Below are 26368 nucleotides of genomic sequence, written 5' to 3'. Positions count from 1 at the left end.
CCCATGGGGGCTACCTGGTGCCCTCAGGAGGCCCCCAGACACCCAGAAATGCTCTGTGTGGCCCAGGGAACTAGAACCAACGTGCTGAGAAGCCCAGGGGGCTTTGTGATGACCCATCCTTGGAGGGAGGCAGGAACAAGGCACCGGCCTAGGTCAGAGCGGGTTGCCACAGAGCTCACCTTCCAGGCAGGCTCGGGAGGATGAGGAAGGTTCTGACAGCCTCAAAGCATCCCAAGGGCTCCCCACTCCAAAGGAAGGGCACGTGCAAAGGCCCTGGGGCAAGGAAGTACTACAATTACAGCTGCTACCACTGCTGCTAATAATAATAATATCACAATTCACACTGATTGAAAATGCTATGGGCCAGGCGCTGTGCCCACAGCATTATGTGAAACATCTCACTTGATCCTAACAACCACCACCATGACAAATTACTGTCGTGTCAATTTTACACGCGAAGTTACAGAGGCACACAGTGGTTAAGAAACTTGCTCCTGGTGACACACCTTGGAAGGAGGAATAGGATTTGAACCCAGAGGCTGAGCTCCTTGCTGTTGATGACAAACTCTTCTGAGAAAAGGGATGCTACGGAGCCTGCTATGACACTATGAGAAGTTTGGGCTTCCTCTGGAGGCGAGGGGAAGCCACAGAAAATCACTAAGGAGACAAGAGTCACAAGCAGACTTCTGTTTCGAGGGTGCTATCCTGGAGGCTGCCCTGAGCTCCCTCCTCAACATCCCTGAAGGCCCAGCTCCTTGGTTTTATTGCTGTTCTTTGGAGCCTCTTCCCTGTCTTGCATGTTAATATTTCAGTGAGATAATATTACTCTTGTTTGGGAGAATAAGGCAACACCTCTTTCCATAATTGCAGGCAGCCGGTGAGGTGCATAAAACAGCACAAGAAGCATCCTCTCTCCAGAGTGTTCCAGACCCACTAAACTCCACATCACCCACTTCCCCTCCATCTCCCCACTCTAAGCCACCACTGGGCATGGCTGGATCCGAGTCCATCCCACAGCCTCCAAGATAAGACACAAGTGCAATGAAGCCGCTTGGCCGGTATTTCTCCAAACCTGGATGCTGGCCTCATTGAGGGTCCCCATACTTTATCGACTGTCTGGGCCCAGTGGCTGTCCAGGGCCTCTCTCCCATCTCTGAGGCATCCCCACACAAAGGAGGGGAAGGACGTGGCCTCTGTAGCCAGCGGGTTCCGGGTTCAAGCCCTGGTGCTGCCACTTACCACCTATGTGGGCAGGAGAATGCTCCCCGCTCTGGGCGTCTAGGTAGGGAGGAGGTTGGGTGAGAAGATGTCAAAGGTCATCCAGCCCTGGAACTCCTCCGGGAGAATCCGCAGCGCCCAGGGCTGAGCATGCCCTCGCCTCCCGGCTGAGACGGCAACAGCAAACCCTCCACCCCTCCACGGTCGTTGTGAAGATGAACCAGAGAACAGACAGGAAAATACCGGCCAACAGCAACGTGCTTTACAGAGCGAGAGGTGATTTCATTATTTCATAACCTAGTTTATCTCCAGTGCCTCCCGAATCCCTGTCTTTCTTGCGTGTGTGTGTGTGTGTTTCCTTTGGTGGCGGGGAGAAGAATGAGAAGGGGGGAGTCCGTTGGGGCTGAAGAAGCTGGGGGAGCCGCAGAGAACTCCTCCAGACCATGCTTGGATTTGCTAGGCCTGTGCTCTGACACGTTCTGAGCAGAGGTAATGAACCCACTCAGACACTGTTCATCACTGCAGAAGACAGGCCTTGTGGGGAAACAGAGCAGGTGTCAGAAAGAAGGCCCCCAGGAGCACCGCCGCGCTCCCTGCTCATGGGCTTGGGCTACGTGTCAGCGATATAGAGGCGGCCGCGCTCCAGTCTCGCCTGACTCGGACAGGCCTAGACGGGAATCGGGGCTGCGGAGGTGCTGGGGGAGGAGAGCAGGAGGAGGGGGCCAGCCAGGCCCACTGCTGCAAAGCACGGCTCTCTCCCTTCCTCGTGCCAGCCACTGGGATTCAGAATTGCACCAGCCTCTGGCCTCGCCCTCAGGAAGATGCAGAGACAGCAGAGGGGACGTGAGCTCAGGGCTGGAAGTCAAGCAGGGCGAGCTGCTTCTTGCCCTGGCTCTGCAACCTAGTCCTCTGGGGTAATGTCCTAACTTCTCTCAGCCTCAGTTTCCTCATCTGTAAAAGGGGGATGGGGATGATGATGATGAGAATAATAGTTGAGTTACTGTGAGGGTTGAGATAAAGCAGTAAAACAACACAGTATTTAGTAATGATATTAGTTATAATTATTAGGGGAAGGGGAGAAAGTTAATGACTTGTTCAACATATACATAATGAGGGCCTGTTCTGTGCCAGGCACTATTCAGGTAACTCTAATCTCTGCAGGCCCTCACTGGGGCACTGGTGAGGATGCTGACAGAGCGAAGCATGGAGTCTCGGGGTAACAAAGAAAGGCCACCCAAGCCTCCTCTTCCTGCTATCCTTCCTCCCTCCTTCCACAGATTACTCCCTCCTACTCACACCCCACCTGGCTGGCGCTGGGTCAACAGTGTCTTCCCTAAACGGTGGTACAGAGGCCAGGAGCTCGAGTTGAGCCTCCCAACTTAACTAGTAACTCCTGGGAAAATCCCAGACTCTCTCCCTTAAAAGACAATCACTCAAAAGCTTTAACTCCACCTGCATGTCTCAGCTTCCCTGACATTAATTGCTCCAAACAGGTTGAATATTAATTGTGTCTCTGAAGGAAGAACCAGGAAATGTTGTCTTTGATAACTCACATGGATCACCCGATCCCTCTCTTGGATAATTCCAAGAGCTCCTGGGACATTGCACATTCACGTGGCCCCAGAGGGGAATTCTCCTATACAGGTTGTTCATGGTCTGCAATTAAAACAACTTCTGCAACAAGTCTCTTCAGCTCTGGGCCCTCTCTTGAACACGTATATGTTAGGCTGGGTGGGGGCAGGGAACTCACGCCTAATAACATTTATTGAGTACCTACTAAGTGCCAGGAGATTTACATGTATGATTTCATTGAATCCTTAGGACAACCTTGTGAGGGTAGGTGTTCTTATCCCATTTAGCAGATAAGGAAACTGAGGCACAGAGAGAGCTATTCATTTGTCCAAGATTATACCAGTTGTGAGAGAGGTGGCTTTGAACAGGTATATCTGGCTCCAACGCGTCTGCTCATCCAGTTACACCAGCGGTTCTGTCTTTTTTTCACTTTAATCCTTCCCACCACCACCCCGCACTCCCAAAACCCTGCTGCTAAGACTTTATAGACTTTTTTCCCCCAAAACTCCCCTACTTCCTATGAAACGTTAATACCGCACATATACTATATATCTGTTATGTACTGGGCTCTTTGGAGGACCACAAGCCATTGTAATAACTGAGATTTCTTTTCACCCCTAACCCCCAAGGACCAATCTCGCCCTTTGGGGATGACAGTGCCCCTGCTGAGGATGTGTCAATTATAGCGGGGTCAAAGTGCTGGCCCCGGAGTGGACGACAGCAATGTCTACCCCATAAACCCAAACCAGGAAGGGAAAATAAGATGTACCATCTCTTCTCAAGTGCAGTGTTCATGTTTTCTTTGGAGGAACTGGCAAGTCATGGTCTTTTTGTTTCTAGATTTGCTATCTGTTCCTCATACTTTACATTCGTTTGTCACTTCCTATGAGAAGCCTGCCTAGACATCCTTACCCGAGGCTGGGGTGGCTCCCTTCCACCTCCAGTTTCATTCTGCCAAAGCAATGATCAGACAACGGTCCTTGTCCATGTAAATGTCCTTGTACACACGAGGAAGGACTATGGCTTATCCGTCTCTGCATCTCAAGGCCTAACGTGGGCACAGCATGGAGCAGGTACTCAGTAAGTGTTTGTGGAGTGAATGAACCGACGGGCGAAGGAACGTAAGATTGCTCGTGCCGTCTCTGCTGCACGTGGCTAAAGCTTTAGCAGGGATCACGTTGGGGACGGCTGGATCATAGCAGTAACATGCAGGCCTGCTTCAAGGTAACTTCTGGGCCCCTATCACAAAATCAGAGTTTTCATTTGACAACATCTATAGGTAATGTTCTTGGTCAAGGCCCCTGTGGGGTTGAGATGAGCACAGGGTGAGACCTCAGAAGAGTGATGATGATGATGACACTGAGAGACGGACTTGGCCTGTTGTCTGGAAACTTCCCCTTGGCTCTCTTGGCGTATTTCATGGACTCTGGAGCAAAAATACAATAAACTGCCAACCCATAATAACCAGGGAAATCCTAGCTGATGAAGCTCCTTGTTCACACCAAAGAAAGACAGTGGTGACCACTTTCAAATTCTGTTTCCAGCAGTATGGCTGCTTATTCACTCTAAGGAATTCCCCTAACGCAGGACATGGAAAATACCAGATTAAACAAACATATAAACAAACAATTAAAAAAAATAGAGAGAGAGGGGCTTCCCTGGTGGTCCAGTGGGTAAGACTCCACGCTCCCAATGCAGAGGGCCTGGGTTCGATCACTGGTGGGGGAACTAGATCCCGCATGCCGCAACTAAGGGTCCGCATGCCGCAACTAAGTAGTCCACATGCCACAACTAAAAGATCCCGCATGCTGCAACTAAGACCCGGTGCAGCCAAAAATAAATAAGTAAATAATAAATAAACATATAAATATTAAAAAAATATATAGAGCTGACCTGTCAAGAAAGAGAAGGAAATACTCAGAGGTCAGATGACCACGAGATATCACGAATCCCTAGAGGTTCCCAAGCACTGAGCGGGGGACAGTCCTGGGGGTCCTGGGGGGTATCTGCCAGTCCCTAGTGGTCTGGGGATTTTAATTTTAAAGGGTCAAGGAAAGTAGCAAAGTCAAAGTCCTTCAAAAGGTAGAAGTCAGACTGAGACCTCACTTAGGTTAGGATTTCAAAAGGAGACATTTATGCCTTAATGAACAGGTGAATCAGAAAAAAACTAAATTCCACCCCACAAAAGGAGACAGTGAGGAAACTTGGCCCTGGGGCTGGGTGAAGGGAAAGGAAAAGTTTTTAAAGTCTCCTCTGAAAATTCCCAATCACAAAGTGGTCCTCACGTGGGTCTGGTGCTTGACTACATATTTTACCTTGTGGCCAGAAAAGAACCCTAAGTCCAAACTGAGCACTGAATTTAAAGTGACCCCAAGTCGATGGTTCCACCAGGCACCTGGCAGAAGAAAATGCAAATCCTTTCTGGACCGATGAATTTTCAACTCAGGCCTCAAAGAAGCCCCACAAAATTTTAACAACCATGAACCCATGATTTGAAAATTCACAGAACATGGGAGGAAATGAGCCACCATGAGCAAGAGACAGCAGAAATAATGAACAAAAGAATCAGACCTATGAGTACTACAGGTGCTAAAACGATTAGATTCAGAAAATAAAAGAAATGTGTATAATATTTAAAGAAATATATAAGGGTAGTCAAAGCATAAACAAAGAAGAGACTCTCAAAAAAGATAAAAACAGGTTGAAAGATAACCAACTAAAACTTCTACAAATGAGACTGACATATGGGCTTCTTGAGGCTGTTCTATATACGGGCTGTGTGTAGTATCAGAATGAACCCTAGCATTGGAATCAGAAAACTAAAATGCTGTGTGTCTTGGGCCAATCACTGTCTTCTCTGGGCACCCGTGTCCTCATCTGCAAATGAAAGCATGGAACTAGATCACCTCATAAGTCCAACTCTGTCAACTGATGTTCTGTGATACAACACTTCAGCTATTGGGCACCTGTTTTTTGAGTTGCCCCTGATTATAAGCATCTTATGAGATTTTAAATCCGTACAACAGTCCATTGAGATAGGGGCTCTTATTATAACCATTTCATGTATTAGGAAACTGAAGCAGAGCTCAAGTAACTTGCTCCGAGTCCAGAGCTGGTAAGCCAGCTTGGACTCCATCAGCCTGACTGTAGAGCCTGCTCTCTTCCACTATATATCCTTCTACCATGCTTGGCTCCTAACATCTGGAATTCCACCTCTAGGATCCCCTGACCTATCAGAAGTCTCCCACGGCAAGGGGCAGCTCAGTGGCTAGCCCAGGCTGTTACCAGCAACCAGAATTCCAACTCCAGTGGGTAGCAAGAACATCATGGAGTTAATTATCAGTAACCAAATATTATTAAGTACATCCTATGAGCAAGGCCTCTGCTCATTTCAGACAAGACGTATTTATGACAGAGCAGCCAACGGTGACAGATTGCTAGGGCTTACCTCCTGATCACCCACTTTCAGAAAATGTTTCATTCTGAAAGCACTTCTCCGTGCCTTGGTTTCCTCATGGGTAAAATCGGGACGGTGATAGTACCTGATATCCCTGGGTTGTTGCTGTGATTCAGTGAGCTAATACAAGTCAGGTGTGTCATGAGCACGCCGCCGACGGTGGCTCTTGCTGCCGTGGTTATTAATTTCAACCCAGTGGGCAGAGGTCGGGCTTGGCCACAGATGCCCTTGATTCAATTCCAGCCTCCCCCACTTCCCAGCTGTGTGACTTCAAGTCATTGACCCTCTCTGAGGCTCCATGGCCCCATCTGTGAATCAGAAATAGCAATGCTTACCTCACAGGTAGTTGTGAGGGTTAAATGACTGTGAAATGCCTAGTGCAGTGGTTGACATATAATAGGCACCCAACAAATGTCTGTTCTCACTCCCGGAGCGTTTTCTGCACACTCGGCTTCTCCACCAGGGTTAGAATCCAAAGAGGCAAAGGATTCTGGGCTAAGAGATGCTGATTGGCTGTTCTTGCCCACCTGGGGAGCTTTCACAAAGAAGTGGGGGGTGGAAGATACCTAAGCACACCCATTTCACAGCAGGTAAGTCAAGGCAATATAGTGACAGAGGTTTACAGCCTCAGAAGAGGGCCTTCAGGCCATGACCTTGGCTGCTTTGGCTAAACTGGCCACGGAGACGTGCAGCTGAAGATGCCATTAGCAACAGGGAGAAAGCCCTACCTTTATGAGGATTTGGTCATTGAACCCACCTAGGGGAATGACACTGACTTTCCCATTTGGAAATAAAGCAGGTTTATAAATGGTTCTGTAATCAATCTGTACACCCAGGGCTGTGCAGCCTGAGTGATGGGGGACAGGTAAATAGGGATTACATTAAAGGGGGTGCAGAAGGGCAGGGACATCCGCAGCAGTGGCTGCATCCCTACAGGAACCCCGACCCCTGCAGGCCTTGGGGAAGGGCAGAACTCCACCCTCGGCTTCTACGGCTGCCTAGTTTTCACTTCCCAAAACATTGGCGGAGGCTGTCCAAAAATGGTTCCCTCACAGGGACTCCTCCTTTGAGCAGATAGGGAACTCCTGAGTTTCAAGCTCCATCTGTATCACCTTTTAGATTTCATCTTAGGTCACCAGATCCTTCCTCCTCCTCCTAAGACCATCTATGTGTTCACTGAGCCCAGACATTGATTAAGCAGATACAGGGTACTGAAAGAGGACGGTAGCATGGTAGGGTGGTGGGCATGCCATGTGCTTGGAGTGACGATGAAGGTGCAAACTCAGGGAGGGAAAAGGAATCTTGGAGGATAAACAGATGGTCTGGGCAGAAAGAGCCTGAAACCAGCACAAGGGTATGGATGGCCATGGCAGCACTGCTTGGACCACTGAACCTCACAAGTGGAAGCATGGCGGCGCCTCACTGGGACAAGACTCAGCATCTTCTCTCCAGCTGGAGAACAGCGTGGTGACCCCCAAGGGCGAGTCAAACAGACCTGGCTTCATACCCCAGTTCCACCAGGTACTAGGACATATGTGTCCCTGAGCAAGATTCTTCTCTGTGTCTCTGTTTGATTGCTGGAAAATGGGGGTATCCCTATCTCATAGAGCCCAGAACACATAGGTTTTCATAATGAGAATAAAATATGCAATGTGCCCGGCACAGATACTAACCCACAGCAAGAGTTCAATCAATGTTCTTTTATCCTTGCTTCACTGCCATAATTGGCACCACCTGTGACAACACGTTCTTAGCCTCAGAAGCCTTATTTGCCTTACTCAGTATTTATACAAGAACTAGGATGTTCCAATTAGGATTATTTCTCCAACTTGACCCTGAGCAAAATAATGAATCCGTCCCAAGCCCTCTGACCTCCCAGGTTCCCATCGCCAACCAGGATGGATGGTTCTAGCAGGGCCTGACCACTCAGTCGTCTCTGAGTCACTAATAACGTTAGGTAATAGTTAACATCTCAATAATGGCCAAGTCTTCTATGAAAAGTAAGCAATACAAAAGTGGGATTATTGACGGTCTGCTGTGTGCAGGGGAGCTGCCATGGTAGACTCCAAAAGGGTGGAACAAAAAAGCATAACTGGTGCTCCTGTTCGACATTCCAAGAGCTAAAAGGTGTACTTGAAAGATAAGATAGAAACGCATTTTAAAAAGAGCAGGATGTAGCAGTAAACATGCTAGGTCAAAGAAACAGTGCCAAGCCCAGGTGGAGTTGTGGGAAAAGCAGTCGTGGGCTTTAGAAGTAGACTGACTTGGGTTTGAATCTGCATTTACCAGTTCTGCACTACCTTTACTAGTAAGGTATCCTGGGGAAGGGGGAGAGGGAATGGATGCCTCAGTTTATTCATCTGTAAAATGGAGAAAATACCACCTAACTGCTGTGATGATTAGATAACATGGTGAAGGCCTAGCACACAGTGAGTGCTTGATTAGCTGTTAGTTTCTTTCCTCCTCCTTTTCCTCATTTCCCCTTCTCTTCTAGATCACTGACATGACTTTATTTGCTAGTGAATTTGAATGAGTAGTGGATGACTTTTATCTGCCCGTTGATGACCACAGTCCTCTGCACATGTCAATTTTATACCATCAAGTCATCAATGCTTGTGCAAAAACTCTCAGTGGCTTCTCATTTCTTAAACAAGAATAACAGAACATGCCAGCTCCTCTGCCTGGCATCCTAAGCCTTCCAACAGGAGGGCTCAACCTCCCAACACTCTTCCATGGCAATGCTTACCCTAGTGGCACCCACCAGGGTGCTGGGTGGATGATTCATGTTGAGCTAATATTTGTATATGGTGTGAGGAAGCGGTCTAACTTCATGTTTTTCTGTGTGGATCTCCAGCTGTCCCAGCACCATTTGCCGAAGAGATAGGCACCTCAGTGTCTCTGAGCCCCAATCACCTCACCTCTAAAACAAGCTGGGAAAGACCACCTCGTAGGGTATTGTGAGCACTCAATGAGATAGAGAGAAAAAAGTGAGCTATGAGGGGTCCCTGGCACACAGCAGCCAGCCAATGCCTACAACTGAAGAAACAGACAATGGATTAGGAAGTACTCTGAGACATTGGTCGTCCTTACTGCAACGGGACCAGAGTTCTCCTATCCCTAAAGGTCTTTCACGTTCACAGCCCCATGTGCTTGTCACAAGAACCTGTGCCATCCTGTGGAGAGTGGTTTGCAACCCTCCTTCCCAAGAATCTGATCATCTTTTCTTCTTCCTTTCCCTAATTTTCCTCCCTTATTTTCTACCTTAATTTTGCGTAAAATGCTCTTGGTCTTAATTAATTAATCAATTAAAATTTGGTAGCCCACTCACATCTTTTTTGGCAAGGTGGTGGGAAGGCATGAATGAACGAATGAGTCAAGCAAAGAAAAGGTCCCTCATTTAAAGTCAGAACAGTGAGGCCCCTGAGCTGAAGTGATGTACGGGCCACCCCACACGGAGGTGTCAGCGGCGGGCCTGTGCGATGCTCCCTCCAGCTCAGCGCTCTCTCTATGCCCCCACTCCCTCCCCCACCCTGGAGAGAGAGTGAGCCTTTTAAACCACACCTCCCTCCTCCACGGTGTTCGCAACACGTCCCAATTTAGTTTTCTCTCTGAATTTCATTAGTGTCCCATTTGCCTCATCTTCCTGATTTCCGAGGCAGGTGTTGAGCAGGAGGAGACTCAGTTGGCAACGAGGGCTCCTGCCTCTTGACTGAGGGTGAGGGAACCTGCAGAGGAGAAGGACAGGGCCCCTGGGCTGCAATTCCCAAAGTGCTCTGGTCCACTCAGCTCAGGCCAACAAACAGTAACTGGACCCTACCTGCGTGCCAGGCACCGGGGGCTTACAGATGAGGATCTGTGGTTGCCCGGGCCCATGGGGATGGAGGGACAGTGCCTGTGTGATGTGCTGCAGGGGCGTGGCCCTGCTGGGCAGGCAGAGCGCTTGCTATGTTCCAGGCAGTGTTCCAGGTGTAGGAACCCTGCGGGGAACAACACAAAGTAACTTCCTGCCTTCATGGAGCTTCCATTCCAATGGGGGAAGAACAGAAAACAGACAATTAAATTTACAGAGTAATATACAGTGCGTCGGGTGGAGATAAATGCTACCTAGAAACACTGAAACAGAAGAGGGGCACAGAAAGACCCAGAGGGTGAGGACCGCCTTCCAGTCTCACCTCCTCTGTAGCCACTTTTGCTCACGCTGGTGGCCTCCCACCGCTCCTTGAGCAGCAAACACACTGGTTTGCTGATTCAGCCGCATCTGTGCTTTGCTCCCTTGGATGGTGACCTGGAGATCTAGTCACTGCTGTTCCCTCTGCATGAAGAGCTCTCTCCAAGACTGGAAAAAGGCTTCTATGACTCATGCTCTGAGGTGGGAGTGTGTTTATGGTTCAAGGAAGAGCAAAGAGGCCACTGGCATGAGTGAGGAATGGGGTTGGCAGGGAAACGGGGCCAGCTCAGGTGAGTCCTGGTGGGTCAGGGTGAGGCCTGTGGCTTTTCCTCTACATGAGCTGGGGAGCCATTAGCGGGCTTTGAGTAGAAGAGTGATCTGATCTGACTGATGTCTTAAAAGACGCCTCTGTGTCAGATCCTGGGCGGGAAGGGTGGCAGCAGATCCCCCCGGGGAGGCCACTGCAAGAATCCAGGTCTGAGATGGTGGCTTGGACCAGTGTGGGGACACAGGAGGTGGTCACATGTGCTGAGGAGGGGAGAAAAGTGATGAGGTCGTGAAAATGTAGCCCAAAGTGCGAGGGGAGGGAAGCGGGGAGATGAGGCCAGAGAGAAAAGGGGGACCATTCCAGACAGAAGGACCCACCAGTGCCAAGGCTCAAATTCAACCCCATCCTGCCAGGCTCAGATCCTGCTACCTATGTTTCTGCAGTTGCTTCTCTCTCTCAATGCAGGTGAGTTCAAGAAGCCTCGCTCTGGGCCCAGCTCTCTGGGTGGGGATGAGCGACCCCGTCTCCAGGCTCCAAGAGGCGCCTCTGTCAGAGCTGAGAGCTGCACTCACATGTAACACTGTGGGATGTTGGGGGAACCAATGAGAGAAAGGCCCTGGATGGGGGGATTTAGAGAAGGACGAGGAGACCACATTTCTTGGATTTAGATGCAGTGGAGGAGGAGATTCAATTTTTAATTTTAACAGTCATTAAAGGAGGACTTGTAAGTCCTCCTTACAAGTGAGCATGGATGGGGCTGAAGAGTTTACCTTCAGCCCTATCCTCTTCCCTTGCTGAGTGAACCTCAGTTTTCCTATCTTAAAAATGGAATTGTAAGAACTACCTCTTGGGGTTGCGGCAGTTCAATGAGATGCATCAGTCAAGTACTTGGCACAATGCGTCAATAAATGTGACCCTAGTTTACCCGTCCCTCTCTATGAAAGGCAAAAGTCTTAATAGGTGTCCTCAGAGAACCATTATGTCTCCACTGCCGAGAATTTATCCCAGTTTGTAGTTATAAACATTCATCAGGCTGAGAGCAGAGGCTTCCTTCGTTTTTGTTTTTGTTCCCTGTTATATCCCGAGAGTCTAGCATGGTGCTGGGCCTTTTTGTCAATATTCAATATGTCTTTGCTGAATTGTTAAATAAATGACTGAATCAGAGGTTATGTATGATCTAGGCTCTGGTGCTTTTTAGCTGGGAGACCTCAGATAAGATAATTAATATCTCTGAGTCAAAAAAATAAATTACTGATAATCCCTTTAGAATGTGTTAATATTATTAGGTCCGAATGTGAGTTATTTGGTAGGTATACCAGATTAAAACAACTAAATGAAATGTAAAAATATATATATATATATATATATATATATATATATATATATATTCTCTGAGTCTCAGTTATCTTACCTGTAAAATGGAAATCATAATATCTACTATGGCAGAGACAGTTACTGCCCATCAAATATCCACATTTCCCAGAGCCCTAGAAATCAGGCAGGACCACGTGACTAGTTCTGGCCCACAGGCTACATGTCACTTCTAGGCCAAAGCATTTCAGAGCCAGTGCTTAACCTTCTGACTACCTCTTCCCCTGCCGTGGAGACCAAGGTGGCCACTTGTTCCCGGGGCTACACCTAAAATATGGCAGAGCCCTCATCAGGCTGGCCTCTGAGTCACTAGGTAGAGCAAGAGCCCTCCACCTACCTGGGTTAGGCAGGTAGCATGAGCAAGAAATAAACCACTGTGTTAAGCCACTGAGATTCTGGAGTTCATTTATTACTGCAGCATTAACTGAGCCTAGAAAGATTCAGACTTCTACCCTACAAGATTGCCCCGAAGATAAAAAGTGCTTGGTTCTTAGTAGGTTTTCAACACAGGGCTCACTCCCTGGGTCCTGGTTCCTTCCTCTGCTTCTGTAGCCTTCCTCATGACCCAGACTCTATGTATGATTCTCCCTTTCAAGCTAGAGAAGAAACATGGCAGACAGAACAGAGAGAACATTCTCTCTGCCATGTTTCTTCTCTAGCTTGAAATATCCTTCTACTTCCCCCCAACCCCCCAAGTGTGTTCTGTTTTTGTCATTGCACAGCAGTGTAAGGAAAGCCTCTGGAGAGCCATTCTGGCCAGCTGGACCTGGCCCCCGGACTGCCTGTCCTCTGGGCAGCCGCCCACTCACCTCCTCCTACCTCATTCCCAACTATGCCTCTGATTCCACTCCAACTCAGCTTGAAGTGTAACCACCAAACTCTGGACCCTGCCCTTGGTGACCTGGGCCCCAGAATGACTCTCATGGCCACTGCGGCCTCTGTGGTCCCGGACCTGCACGGTGCTTCCTGGCTGCCAGCTCCCCCATCACCTCCTCGCTGGATGCCTGGCCCTTGCCTGTTCTGTGCGCCCACCATGCTGGCTGCTGGCTTGGCTTCCAGCAGCCACCCGTCCTGCTGCTGCATCTGCTCCCAGAGAAAGCCGCCTCCACCCTGGCCTGACCTTCTCCACTCCCCATGTGGCTTAGTGGCAAAAGCCTTCAAACAGAAAGTATGCCTCTTTTCAGATTCCAAGATGGCATTTCTCATCAAGACCGTAGGTTTGCAGTTGATGATGCAGAAAATCAGAGCAGACAAGGGGACTGACCTGGCTCCATGTCAGCACGTTCTGAAGAGTCAGCAGTGTCCGTGGGCCCTGCAGCCCTCTCTCCAGGGCCATCGGATCCTGGAGGATGAGACGGGATCCTTTCTGTTAAAGCAGAGAACACAGACCCAAGTGAGCGAGGTGGCAAGGTGTCCTTGACCCGATCTCACAGATCTGTCCCTGGCAGTCAGGGCAAATGCACACCAGTAGGGAGAGGAGGCTTGTTACTGGTCCCACAGCCATGAAGAGAAGCAAGTGGGGTCCCAGACACCCTGGGAATCCCACACAAACGCACTCTCTGCAACCTTCCTTTCTTCTCCCATCTCATCTGGTCTTGTCTGACAGCCATTGTTGACATGTTTCCTCAAGCTGGCCAAACCCCTCAAGGGCAGGGACTGCAGATCGGTCCTCTTTACAACCCAGGCAAAGGCAGCTTGGAGCAAAGTAGAGTGTTTCGTGAAGGACTGACTGTACGCTGTGATGCGGGTGGGGAGCGGGTAGAACATGTGGCCAAGGCACTGGCCACTGCAACAGTTCTGCCATTGATTCACTGGGCAAATAAATACATCACTGCGCCTTTTGAACCTTAGTGTCCTGCCCTATAGGATGGGCCCATCTTCCCTGTGGTATACCGTATGGGAGTATTGGGAGTCACGTAGGCAGAATTCCTTACACACAACAGCCTGGCCCTGGCCCACTTGCTTATCACTCTGCAAACCTCTAGTAAATCACTGCCCCCCCTTGAACCTCTGTCTGAAAGAGAAAAACTCTGAACTAGGCTACGTGTGAGGTCCTTTCTGCCCCTAGAATTCTGTGACGATGTTGATTCATCTCTGCACCTCCAGTGCCCAAGGAGATATCTGTACACAATAAAGGTTTGTGAAATGAATAAAAGAAATCCTATCTCGCTCAAAAGAAGAGGATGGAGAGGCTGAAAGGTTGTAAGCCATGTGCCTTAGGTCATTGCAAGAGGAGGAGCTGGGATTTGATCGCAGACATACTCAGGTTATTGCAAGAGGAGGAGCTTTTTATATAAAAGACACTCTAGGCTAAAGGACAATGCATGAAGGAGATACATTTAGGCATCTGAGGTAAAAAGTCATTGTTTGATGGTGTGCTGAATTGGGCGATTGGGATTGACATGTATACACTGATGCGTATAAAACTGATGACTAATAAGAACATGCAGTATAAAAAACAAACAAACAAAACAACTAATACTAAACTTTCATTGGGTTATTTGTATGGAAATATGTTAATATAAATGTTTCAGACATTACATGAAATTTCTAAAAATCTTATATGTTCTGGTATAATGTTATAAGTCATAATCCTAGTTATTACTTTAAAATGTATATCTCAGAAATAAAAAAAAAAAAGAAGTCATTGTTTGAGAAATTCCCTGAATACCTATTTGCCAAATATACCTAGGAGCCTAGCTAAGAAGACATTATTGTCTATCATAAGGTGAGGAATTACTGGTAATCATCATTAAAGACAAAATTCTCTTAGGTGTGAAATTTTGCTAGCTTCATCTGCGTTTCCTGTTTCTTTATTGTAAATTTTCATTATTCTAAACACAGAGTGACTATATTAGGTGGGAACATTCGCCAGCCTCTGCCCAAGTGCAGAGTAGCCCTTCCCTCGGGGGTCAGGCTCCCGAACACCCCCCAGGTAGAAGACCTGATGGGCCGAAATAGAATCAACAAGACAAAGTTTAGAGGTAAACCTAGAAAAGTCCTGATAAATCATGCTATATTCACTAAAATAAAAAATTGGCAGTACGCTACATAGGAGATGACTATCATTTTATGTATCTCAAATGAGCAGTAATAGTTATTGTGTCCTTAATTTCTATTTACTACACCTTGTTCATTATCAGTCTACTCTCCAAAATTTCAGAGAGGAGCAGGAAATTGTTTTACTGTAACAATGGACATGGTAAGAGGCCCTTTCTCTTGTGTAAGGGCCTCTCCCCATATTCCCAGAGCCTTGAGAATTTTAGGACTCAAAGCTGTTGGCTTTGCCCCCAAGGGTCCTGCTGGGGTCCTAGTCCTATCCTGTGACTTGGATGAAACACTCAGGGTCTTTCTCAAACCCCTCTCCTTTGTCCAGGTCACACAATTCCACTCTGCCTCCATAGCTTCAGGCCAAAGCTTGTGCTTTGGGCCATCATCTGTGTCTCATTTGGTCCAAGCCACCCCCCGCCCCTTTAAGGAGCTGCAGAACTGCAGTTTTACTCCTCTTCCACTTTCATCTTTGCCACGCTTCCAGGGAAAGGCTCAACTCCTTTTCTTCTATTTACTTTTATTTTCAAGGTGTATCCCTGAATTCCCTCTTTTTTAAGGTACAGTCATCACGTGGCACATGCAGGAGGATTGGTTCCAGGACCCCCTCATGGACACCGAAATCCATGGATGCTCAAGTCCCTTATATAAAACGGTGCAGTATTTGTATAAAACCTACACACACCCTCCCAATATACATTAAATCATCTCTAGATTACTTATGATACCTGATACAATGTAAATGATATGGAAATAGTTGTAAATACAATGTAACTGCTACGTAAGTGGTTGCCAGTGGGGCAAATTCAAGTTTGGTTTTTGGAACTTTCTAGAAAGTTTTCCCCTGAGTATTTCTGATCCGTGGTTGGTTGAATCCACAGATGTGGAACCCATGGATATAAATAGCCAGCTGTACCTCCAATAAGCACCACATGACTATTAATGAAACCAAAACTGTTAATGAAACCAAAATACCCATGGGTTGGCCAAAGGTTTTAGAAGTATTACACTTATGCCCTAGCACTTTATGAAGGGAAATCCAGTTAGGTCGAAATGAGGGTGTATTCATTCCTTTACTTGCTCACTCACTCATTCATCCCTATGCTGAGTGTTAGGTGTGATTCAGGACACACCGATGACTCAGAAGCAAACCGTGCCCTCGGGAAACTCACAGGATGACAAGAAAAATATGACAACATGGCCACAAGCAATGGAAATACTTGGCAGTTTTGTAAGTGGATACAGAAAAAGCAGTGAGAGGAGGGAGGAATGGAGAGGCCACCTTGGCTGACAAATCAGGGAGCAATGACTGGACAGCATACTGTTTAAGCCCAGCCTTGCACCAGAGATAGTGTCAGGTGGGGTGGCATGGGGACAGGGCAGGGCACTCGTGTGAGGAAGGAAGTCACAGGAGGAGAAAGCGTGACAAAGAATGAGTGCGGGCTGTGTGGAGGGAAGCAGAGGATATCACACCTGACAGGGGACGTGGACCCCAATGAGCAGGGCCCTGAAAGCCAAGGCAGAGAAAGTAGCCATTATTCAATGAGTGATAGAGAGCCACCGAAGGCTTTTGAGCAGAGATGTGATGTAACTGGAGATGTGCTGTAGGAAGATGGATTTGGCAAGCTTGCACAGTTTGAATTGGAAGGGGAGGGAGCTAATTGTGTGCCAGGCACTGGGCAGAGGGTTCGGTGCTGGTACATATTTGATCTCAGTTAACCTTCTAAACAGCCGTAGGAAGCAAGCCTATTCCTTCCAGACGAGAAAATGAGGCCTTGGGGAATTTCAGCAGCTTGCCCCTAATCCCCCAGCTAGGAAGTGGTGGAGACGAGATCTGGATCCTGTTTTTTCCCTTTCCAGGTGAGCCTTAAAGCATGCTGTGACCCTGCACAGACACGTACACCGGACCCCCCAGTACACCTTCTGCTCCCAGCGTACCTCCCACCCGCCCTAGGATGGGGGGAAGCAGGATATTTCCTGGGCTGCCTTTTGAGAGGCTCAGATGAAATTAAGTGCCAAGTGCCTTTGCTCCTGCTAGCTTTCCCCAAAGTGACCCCAAATCAAGCAAAAAAGACAATACCTTGACTTGGGTCCGAAACAACATGGACTACAGTCTCTTGCAGAGAATTTCAAAGGTAGCGGGAGACCACCCTCCTCTCTTATAAGGAATGCTTGCTTCTGCCTTTCCCTTCTCAGCTAAGCTTCACAGGAGCAGTGGACCCAGGAGCCCAGGGGAACATATTTGAATACCCAAGACTCTACTGGGCCATGGAGAATGTCAACGAAGAACCCAGCGTCTATGGGCTGACTTCACTGTTTGGGAGGACTGCCCAGAGGACTCGATGTACTCCACCTGCAGCCTGGAGAGGATGATTATGAATCACTCCCATCAAGATGCCTGCTGCTAAAACTTGGTTTTTTTCAAGGGAAAAAAAAAAAAGATTTCCTCATTCTAAGTACGGGACATGTTGGTGGCTGTACCATACACCTGACAATCGAGGGTGCAGGCTTTCTTCGAGGAAGCCTGGCACAGTGGCAAGAGCAGCGACTTTGGAAGCAAATAGGGTGGGTCTTAATCACACCCCACCGGGTTACCAGCTATGTGGTTTTGGGCAAACCATTTAGCTCCTTAAATTTCCTCATTATTAAATGGGAATGATAATAAGGGATTAGAAAGACTAAGTGCCAGGCGCTTGGTACATACATAAGAATGTGTAATAATTTCTTCTTGTCTTTTTATGTTCAACATTCTGGCTTCACTCTCCCAGTGAGGTTGCTCTCCTCCTCACAAAGTTACCAACTGAAGAAATGGATTTTTGGAGAAAAAATGCTACAACTATAACAGGTTGTTCATACCCTTGACCTAGCGCTTATTACCAGTGTCTTAGAATTATTTGTCAACATGTCCTTCTCCACCAGGATGGGACCTCCTTGAAGACGCTGACCACTGTGGCTTCAATTCCCGGCACACAGATGCCCTGTTCTACCTTAGTTCCGTTAAATTGAGATCCAAACAAACCACACAGTCTGCAGTTCTTCTGGGATTTTATTTTCCCAGCCTGGTTTGCAGAGTGACTTCTAAGCAACACCTTCAAAAGCAAATCCAATCCTCTGAAAACCATCTCCTTAGCATGGAATCATGAGCATGGAATGCTTCACCTTGTTACTCTGCTAAGACCTTTGGTTCCTAACCCAAGCCAATTATATGTGCCAACATATTCAATAACATCTTAATAATGTCAAACCTCCTGGGTCTCTGGACAGAATCGGATGAGGTTGAGAGACCTGGGGTCTAACAGGATACCAGAATGGTGCATGGCAGACGGGAAGGAGATGAAGCATTAAAACTAGATTCAAACCCTGGCTTGTACAGTTGGGACAGCCCTGTGTAGTGCCTGGGATGGGGATACATGCTCAGCAAAGGTTAATTCCCTTCTCTTCCTCTGACTCCAAAGAAAAGCAAAGCCATGAAACTTGTTTCAAGTAAACAGGGAGAGAAGAGAAGATTTGCCACGTTCCTGAGTCCACTTAGAAAATTGATTTTTTTTAAGCTTTTCTCCCTGAGAACTGAAGGAAGCAGGTTATTTCATTTTAATTATGGTTGCTCCAGCTGCCGCTTGTGAACCCCAAGACCAATTTTCAGATTAAAAAGAAAAACACACATACACACCCCCAAAGACAAACTCACCGACAGAATCTACTACATACACAGAAGGACACCTCCTTCAGAGAGCACATCCACAGGGCGGAGAAATCTGGACTGTCCTGCTCGAGACACTCAGATCCAGGCAGAAATCCCTGGACGTGCTCACCACCCGCTTCCCCTCCTACATCGCCTCCTCTCGGCCCCCAGTGTCCAAGCCCAGCTGGTGAGCCACACAGCAGCATAATGGAATGTTTCATGTCGAGCAGCTGTGCACTTTTAATGCACACAGGGGGAAATAAAGGCAGCAGATGGTTTTATGTAATCTTCCTGTGAATTTTTCACTGGGTATCCTCATTCACAAAGGCCTGAAAGAGTTTTTTTACAGGACCTCCGTGGGTCCAGTGAGCCAGCCCCAGACTTGGGGGCCGGTGAGGATGGGTCTCTCATGCAGGGAAGGTGGGTGGAGCTCATTTGCCATTTTCTGGCCCATAGGCTGTATCCAGGTTTCCACTCAGTATTCTCCTGTGCGGTTCTCCCCCTGTGTCCTCCCCAGCAGCTCTCAATGTTAGCCACGGCAGACGATGGCTCATGAATCCTCCAGCAGGTGAGCTGCCCAAATCCGCACCACATGCGGATTTATCTTGCAAAGGATTGAGGCGGATCCATGCTATTGCAGGGACCTTTGTCAGGGAGAAGATTGGTTGGAGCAGGTGGGGGCGTCAGCGTTCAGCTGCCTGAGGGTAAGACAAAAGAGACTGGGCTCTCACCAGAGAAAGATCACCTGCTTACGGGGATGCACAAGAACTCTGCCTATAAGAGGTGGCATAGAAGCAAGCACAGGGGGGGAGTAAACAGCTCTCAGGTGCTACAAAGCAACCTGCTGATGTTTGTGGAATCAGCGGAAAGTTTTCTCAGTTTTCTGAATCTTGCTTTTACTTCACCAGTGTTCACCTTTAAGCCCTTCAAGCACACCATCAAAAATTCTGCCATGGGCTTCCCTGGTGGCGCAGTGGCTGAGAATCCGCCTGCCAATGCAGGGGACACGGGTTCGAGCCCTGGTCTGGGAAGATCCCACATGCCGCGGAGCAACTGGGCCCGTGAGCCACAACTGCTGAGCCTGCGCGTCGGGAGCCTGTGCTCCGCAACAAGAGAAGCCGCGATAGTGAGAGGCCCGCGCCCCGCGATGAAGAGTGGCCCCCACTTGCCGCAACTGGAGAAAGCCCTCGCACACAAATGAAGACCCAACACAGCCAAAATAAATAAATAAATAAATTAATTAAGAATGCAAATGACCCCAAGGATCAGGTGTTAAAAAAAAAAAAACTTGGCCACTGAAACGATCCTAAAAAAAAAAAAAAAAAATTCTGCGATTTGAATGTGCACGACAAATGCATACTCTTGTCCTCAGCCACCTGAGTGCTCCCAGGCCCCTGGGCCTCTGCTCAGCTTCACCGTCAGCCTGCAAAGCCTCTCCCTCCTTTTTCGTCCCCCTGCTCCTCCTTGAGGAGCCAGTGCAGAGGCCGGCATTTCCACAGAGCCATCTCTGTGGTACAGGTCAAAACTAACTGCACTCCCACGCCAGAGCGTCACCAAATCTACTTGTTTCTACCACTAAATCCTGCCCTGACCTCTGTGCAGCTCTAGTGCTCTTCAATCCCTTCCTTCAAATTATCCTACGCCCACTGCTGTTCCTAAGATGCAAGTCTGACCCTGCTGTTCCTAGCTCGAAACCCTTGTTGGTGCTCCATTGTCTCTGGGACAAAATCCAAAGCCCTCCCTAAAACAGGCACTTCTCTTCCCGTCCAGCCTGGCCATCTCTCCAGCCCCGTCCCTGCCACTCTCACCTCAGACCCGCCATGCTGCAGCCAAAGCCAGGTGTTTGCAGTCTTCACTGTCTTTCCCCATTGCCCCTTCCTTGGGCGGGGAGGCCCGGGAGTGCTCCCCTACGAGGTGACTGTGCAGCGCCCCATCTTATTCTGGGGACGCTCCTCCCTGCTTCTGGGAACCACTTTTCCCAGGGCTCCCATCGTGTGGGTTGTGAGTGTCATCAGTGCTGTTTGGCAACCACTTCTGGCTCGCTGCCTTCCAGGCACAGGTGGGTGGCACATCTCAATAGGGCCGTTCGCTAATTGAGGCCAGTGGGCGTGAGCACAGGTGTACCACTTGCAGGTAGAAGATTTCGTTGCCAACGCAGGACCCTCCAGAGCTCTTTCCCTCTGGCACAGCTGGGATGATTTGTCAGCCTGGGTCCCTGGGGCACCACAATGAGCAGAAAGCCCTCCCCCAACACCACCCCTCCTCCCCCAACACCACCCCTCCTCCCCCAACACCACCCCTCCTCCTGCCCATGGCGGACGTGGAGCATGAGAGAGAATGAAACCCTTTGTTGTTATAAGCCACTATGATTTGGGGGTGATGTGTACCCAGCATTAACTAGCTGATCTGACAGATTCATGGGTTCTACGAGGATTGTCATACTCTTTTTTTAATTGAAGAATAGTTGCTTTACAATATTGTGTTAGTTTCAGGTGTACAGTAAAGTGATTCGGTTATATAAATTCTTTTTTTTCCGATTCTTTTCCATTATAGTTTATTATAAGATATTGAATATAGTTCCCTGTGATATACAGTAAATCCTTGTTTATCTATTTTATATATGGTAGTGTGCATCTGTTAATCCCAGACTCCCAATTTATCCCTCCCTCCACTTCCCCTTTGGTAACTATAAGTTTGTTTTCTATGTCTGTGAGTCTTCTGTTTCATAAATAAGTTCATTTGTGCTGTTTTTTAGATGGAATTGTCATATTCTTGAAGGACCCTGCCTCCCTGGCCATCATTGATTGGTTCAGGGCTGGGTGCCTTAGTAAAGCCAGATTAATCGCAGTTCTGGGGGAGAGCAGAACCTGGTCAAAGCTGGACCAGTTAGAATTCTTCCCTGGGATTTCTGAAAACAGGAAGTGAAGAAGAATGTAGTCCCTAGTAGTGATGATTGTAAGATATGAAAATTTGCTAGCTATTAGTGGCCATGTGAGTGTTACGGGTTGAATTGTGTCCTCCAAAAAAGGTTATGTTGGCGTCCTAAACCCCCATGCCTGAGAATGGGACCTTATTTGGAGATAGGTTCTTTGCAGAGGTAATCAAGTTAAAATGAGGTTACTGGGGTGAGCCCTCATCCAATATGGCTTGTGTCCTTATAAAAAGGGGAAAATTTGGACACAGAGAAGATCAGAGTTATGCTGCCACAAGCCAAGGAACTACCAGAAGCCATGAGAGAGGCCTGGGGTAGATCCTTCCCTTCAGAGGGAACACGGTCCTTCTGACACCTTGATCTTGGACTTCTAGCCTCCAGAACGGTGAGACAAGGAATTTCTGTTGTTTAAGCCTCTCAGTTGTGGTGCTTTGTTATGGCAGCCCTGCAAACTAACACGGAAAAAATAGGGAGAACTGGTTTGCAGGGAGAGAAAGAAGCTCACAAGTATAAGAGAAGTGACCAGAGCAGCAAAAAGAAACAGAACAAATCTTAATAGAATTAAAACTGTGAACCCAATTCCACTGCATCGCTGCATTTCCTCTGGCTGCAAGGTTCAACTCCTTGGATTCGATGAGGCAGTAGTAAAAGCCCCTCTGTTTTGAGTAAGTTAATTCTGAGGTTTCTGTCACTTTGAATCAAGAGTCCTAAGCAGCACTGTTATTAATATTTAATCATCATCATTATCATTAATGTTAAGAAAAGAGAAGAAATGTAGGTGGCTCCAAGCAGTGCTGAACTGACCAGAATGGTGATGGAAGGACAAGCAAGCCCACTGCTTCCAAATGCTGTCCAAACAGGTCCCAGGAAGAGACAGGGTTCCCTCCTGTCTGGGTACAACAGCTTTCATATATTCACACAGATTAATCCTCTTGCTGTTTTCCTTAATCCAGTAACAGCCAGAATAAAATCTGAAAAGGATTTTCTTCTGCACAGTTCTGCCTTTCTTCCCAATCCAAACATAACTGCGTGCCTGGCCCCTTGAAATGCTCCAAAACAAAACAAGTCCAGCCCAAATCCCTCATCTCTTTTCATGTTATTTTCTTGGCTGCACAAACTTAGGGGCCTTTGTTTCTTCTGCTCTGCCCTTGGACGCTTCCCGTCCACATTCCCCTCTGTGTGACCTCCTACGTCAGCAGCAAGGGCTCCAAGCTAGCAGAGGAGAGAGGCAGTCAGAGGGAAGGCAGCTTGGAAAGTATTCGCCATCCTGGACAAGAGCTGAGGTCCCCTGAAGCAACTCGCCAGCCCTCTGGAATAACCAGTGCACACGGGCCCTCCCGGGCAGAATGTGGCTGCATAGCGGGGTCTGGTTTATGAGTTTGCTCTTGTAGAATAGAAGATAATTGTTCAAGCTGTCCTTGAGCCTCTGGGGCTGCAACCGTTGTAAGAATAAGCGGAATCATTCTACCTTGACGATCCCACAAAAGAAGAGAGAAACTGCTCTCCTCCAAAGGACTAGGGACAGCAATTATCCACATGAGCAAGATTTGATGACTGCAGAGATTATAGAGCTCACTGCCCTGCCCCAAAGTAAAGGAGGATCCTGGTTTTTTTTTCCTCATCTGTTCAATCCAGGAGAACAAACAAGAATATGATGCCTGTATCAAGCTGCCAGCTGTCTTGATGAGAGAAATTAGAAAAAAAAGCAGTTTTCTGGGAGGGGTGAGGGCCAACTCAGCCTTGAACAAAGAGGGTGGGGAGGGTGAGGGGACTGAATGGATGCTGTGCCCATCGTTTGGTTGCTCTCAGGCCCCTTCCCCACACTTGCTCCTCCGCTCTATCTCATGGGGAACTGCAATGCTCAGAATCCTTTGCTCACTGGCTTCTGGACAGGTGGGCTTATGAAGGGAGGACCCTGGCAGCAGATTGGAGGTAAGAAGAAGAGAGAAGCGAGGGTATCTCTCCCTCTCTTGCTTGTTTTAGACAGCATCCTGGGCAGTGGCCACATAACATCTGTCGCTTCAGGTCCTGACCCTATAAAATGGTTCTATCTCCTGCTGGATTGTCCCAGCTTTTGGGCTCTAGAAACATCACCTGCTCTCATTGTACCTCCAGGTCTAGGGGTGATAGTGGTTCCCTGTTGTTGTTGATCTCTGCGATGACTCAACTTGTACCATTTAGCTTCTTAGCCATTTCATTAACTGCGTGGCCAATTCCCTATATTAAATTCCCTCTGTTGAAAGACCTACGGTGGTTTCCATTTCCCTGCCTAGACTCTAATGGATAGAGGTGCTGAGAAAGAATCTGCAGGTGGAAGTGCCACTCTGCAGCCTCGAGGACAATGAAAGCATGAAGCCTCCCAGTGCTTGGGCTGGGATAGGGAGCCACTGCAAAACTGACCACTGCAATCAAGCCCAGGAGGGAATAAGTGATCGGTGAGGCACCTGTCAGGCACTGGAAGGTTGGAAAGGCATCACTGGAAGGAGGACAAAGTCAGGTCTCTGCTTTTTTTTTTCCCCCATGAATTTAGCTAGCTTGAATGTGACTTCTTATGTCAGTCAGTAAACTAATGTGGGAAAGGCCAATTACTGATGCAAGGGATGCCAAGGAGCTTGGTTGTGAAGCTTCAGAATCCTTTGGCAGGTTAGGGTGTACTGAGTCTCTGTAGGGAAACCAGGAGTTTAATGAAACTGAGACAGATCCAGAAAGACATCTCTTAGCAGATTCAGTGAGATGTTTGAGACTTAATGTGATGTGGCTGGATCTTGTCTCTGTTGACACCTACAACTGTTAAGGGTTATTATTGGTCCTTCCAAACTCAGACAGGTGGGAGAAGCCATGCTTTATTGAGAGAGGATGGGGACAGGAATAAAATAGGAGAACATTTTTGGGACTGCTGAGAGAGCATTCTTGGTTACCAAAGAAGAATTTAGATGTGAAAAAAGTATACATACACAGACAGACACAGGCTGGGACAGAGAAGGAGACAATGGAGAAAAGAGTGCACCAGAAATTGAGGGAGAATGGCTTTGCAAGCTCTCCTTGTGAGCTAGCCCCTTGGTGGCAGGCAAGTTTCCTAGCAGAGGTCAGCTTCTTACAGTCAGAACAGGGGCTCTGAACCCTGATGCATTTGCTTTCTGCTTCTGTTCAGGCCCTTTGTCACGGGTGGCCTTTCACTGACTGATCCAATTGTCCCAGACCAATGTCCCAGACCTGTGCAGGCACAGGAACTGAAAGGACCACCAGGTGTGGAAGAGCAGGGCTGTTAACGAACTGCCACATGCCTCACCTCCCTGGAAACCTCCATTGGTCCCAGAGAAAAAACCAGTGCTGGGACTTCAGCAAAGACGTGGTCTTGACCTCAGCATCCCCACCCACGCTGACACACGTGCTTGTTTCTACGTTCATGAAGCTGAAAACATTTGTGGGGGGAGAAACTGAATTGGAAAAGAACCAGTCCTTCCAGAGATGAGGAAACCCAAGTAAACTGGGGGGTTACAAAGGTTTTCCCACTTTAATTTTTTCCATGTTATCACGTCTATTATTTTTTTTAATAAAACATATTTTAGAAGAGTTTTAGATTACAGAAAAATTGCAAACATAGTACAGAGAGTTCCCATATACCCTGCTTCTATTTTCCCCTTGATTAACATCTTACAGTATGGTTCTTTTGTCACAATTAATGAACCAATATTGATATGTTATTATTAACTGAAGTCTATAGATTATTTGAATTTCCTTAGTGTTTCCCTAATGTCGTCTTTGTTTCAGGATCCCATGCAGAACACCACATGCCATTCAGTCATCACAGGTTCTTAGGCTCCTCTTGGCTATGACGGTTTCTCGGATTTTCTTTGTTTTTGATAACCTTGACACTTTGGGGGAATACTGGAAAAGTATTTTGTAGGATGCCCCACTACTGGAATTTGTCTAATAAGACTCGGGTTATGGGCCATTGGGAGGAAATGTGCCTTGTTTTTAACTCTTTCTTTGTTATAAAGGCCATGGCTCTAGCCCAGCTGGGGCCACTGGTCACTAGCTCAGGAAGGCAGCTGTGGTAGATGTGTCCTGGAGTCACCACAGCATCTACGGAGTCACACTGTACACCACAAAGTCCTCACAATGTGGCCACAACCGACCTCTCCAGCATCAAGTCCTGCATTTTCCTTTCCTTTTTCTCTTGCCGTATCAGACCTGCTTGCAATTTCCCAAACACACCCATCCCTTCATATCTTTATGCCTATGCAGTTGCTGTTTCCTCTGCCAAAAATGCATCCCTCCCCTTTGGCTACCTGGAAACCCTCACTTAGAAGACAGGACCTAGCACAAAAAAAAAAGCCTCCTCTTTGGAGTCTTCTCTGATCCCAAACAGAATTACTGGCCTTCTTCTCTGTGCTACTTTGTACATTTCTGTGCGTTCCTGATCACCCTGCTTAGAACTGTGACACCCTCCGACACTCCCAGCCCCTGCCCTATTTCTTTCCATAGCACTCTTCAGCATCTGACATGCTCTATCTATGTTTAACTTATTTATTGTTTGTCTCCCCTGCCAGAATATAAGCCTCTTGATGTTTGGGTATGTCTCTGTCTCTTCAAGTGACGATGAACTTCCAGAGAAATGACCAGATCCTATTTCACAAGGGAAGCCTTGT

General features: G+C 47.8%; 1 long non-coding RNA gene across 2 annotated transcripts in view; it reads right to left on the bottom strand.

Annotated features, from left to right (window-relative positions):
• Positions 1 to 26368, bottom strand: part of LOC133100027 (uncharacterized) — a 295412-nt gene that overhangs the window by 50602 nt on the left and 218442 nt on the right. For both annotated transcript variants that reach the window (XR_009702379.1, XR_009702380.1), the window contains exon 3: positions 13319 to 13420. This is a non-coding gene — a long non-coding RNA (uncharacterized LOC133100027). The remainder of the gene's footprint in view (positions 1 to 13318; positions 13421 to 26368) is intronic.

This window comes from Eubalaena glacialis, chromosome 10, assembly GCF_028564815.1.
Source record: "Eubalaena glacialis isolate mEubGla1 chromosome 10, mEubGla1.1.hap2.+ XY, whole genome shotgun sequence".
In the NCBI taxonomy this organism is placed as follows: Eukaryota; Metazoa; Chordata; class Mammalia; order Artiodactyla; family Balaenidae; genus Eubalaena; species Eubalaena glacialis.
The sequence above is the reverse complement of the archived record's forward strand: the minus strand, read 5'-3'. Positions and strand labels throughout refer to the sequence as shown.